General features: G+C 35.3%; 1 long non-coding RNA gene across 1 annotated transcript; it reads right to left on the bottom strand.

The window, feature by feature from the left end:
• Positions 1-427: 427 nt before the first annotated feature.
• Positions 428-1,589, bottom strand: LOC105001142. Its single transcript, XR_826826.1, has 3 exons — positions 1,391-1,589; positions 815-844; positions 428-529 (listed from the first exon to the last, which is right to left on the bottom strand). It is a non-coding gene; the product is annotated as an uncharacterized LOC105001142 (long non-coding RNA).
• Between the last annotated feature and the right edge of the window lie 85 nt (positions 1,590-1,674).

Genomic DNA, 1,674 nt, shown 5'->3' with positions numbered 1-1,674 from the left:
ATCCAACTAAATTTTTGTTTTGTCTCTTCCTAGGGAAAATGTTAATATACAACAGACAACCACAGAACACAAACAAATATTTCCTACTCAAAGGGCTGACATGTACCATATGGTATGATGTATAATGTAATATGGGGCTTCCCTGGTGGTTTAGTGGTAAAGTATCTACCTGCCAATGTTGGAGAGGCATGTTTGATCCGTGGGTTGGGAAGATCCCCTGGAGAAGCAAATGGCAACCCACTCCAGTATTCTTGCCTGGTAAATCCCATGGATAGAGGAGCCTGGCGAGCTACAGCCCATGGTATTGCAAAATAGTCGGACATGACTTAGCAACCAAATCACAACAACAACAAATAATGTAATATATGACTAACTGAAAAGAAAACAAAGCAAAATGATTAACTTGTATGCCTTTCCAAAAAATTATTTCTGAAGTAAAGCAAGTTTCTCTCAATATTGCTTGCTGAATACTTACCCTTGGAGTTGATGTTCTTTTGGACTTCAAATCTGGTATAATGGGCACAGGCAACTGAAAAAAAAAAAAGGAAGAAGAAGAAGAAGTGCAAATCATGGGGGAAGAAAGAGAAGACATCATAATTGAAGAAAGATCACTAACTGAAATTCAACTTTGTGATTAAAATAAATGAGTGTTGTTCAAACTGAAAACTAGGACAAAAATATTTCCTTGGTGAGAAAGTTTTTCTTAAAACATCAAAAACAAATCTTGTATTAAATGACTCACATTGTCCAGGATCCTCTGAAGTCTAAAATTACATTTTACTATACAGGGCAAATTTTTATAAAGACTACTTACAGCAGACAATCTGGCTGATCTTCTCTTTGGCTATAAGTTAAAAATAATTATCAGTTAAGAGAATTATGGATACACAAAACTAGAAATATTTATATTGTGGTGAAAATATTTAGTGTAACACTATATATATGTTGTCATTAACAAGTATCGTGAGCTTGATTAGAATGTATCATTGCACTAATAAAAATACAAGTTTTGATTTTTCCCTTCTCTGGACGCTTCATATGCTTAAGAAAAAAATTCCAAATTAAATTTCAATTGCTAGGCTAAATCATCACAATGGCTAGTAACAGTATATTTAGAAATGAAAATAAAGCCCTTTTTGGAAACTGACAAAGCAATTCTTTAGTTAAAATGAAGAAGCTCTCTCCAGATCTTAAACACAATACCATCCCAAGTCCCAAGAAGTTTGGAGTTTTTACTACCTACTATTTATGAGAGATACCACTGGCATACCATATTGGTACTCATATGGTACAAATACACTAACAAGCATTTAGGTTTTAGTTGCTTATGTGTCAATTTTATAAAACAAGTGAATTTTTTCAGACAGACTCTAAAACTAAAGAAACTCACCTCTTGCTTCATATCACCTTGACCTGCAGGCTATACAGGGGAGAAAACCACACAGAAATAAGGTCATTGATATAAATGTATAGATCTGAATATATTGCCTATAGATTGCAGTCTGCAATATAACAGCTTATGACTTTTTCCTGAACTTCTGCTCAAGTAGTCACCCGTTATTGCCTAGTAGCATGCTGTCTCAGTTCAGTTCAGTTCAGTCGCTCAGTCGTGTCTGACTCTTTGAGACCCCATGAATTGCAGCACGCCAGGCCTCCCTGTCCATCACCAACTCC

Source organism: Bison bison, unplaced genomic scaffold (genome assembly GCF_000754665.1).
Source record: "Bison bison bison isolate TAMUID 2011002044 unplaced genomic scaffold, Bison_UMD1.0 scf7180017854792, whole genome shotgun sequence".
Classification (NCBI taxonomy): domain Eukaryota; kingdom Metazoa; phylum Chordata; class Mammalia; order Artiodactyla; family Bovidae; genus Bison; species Bison bison.
The sequence above is the reverse complement of the archived record's forward strand: the minus strand, read 5'-3'. Positions and strand labels throughout refer to the sequence as shown.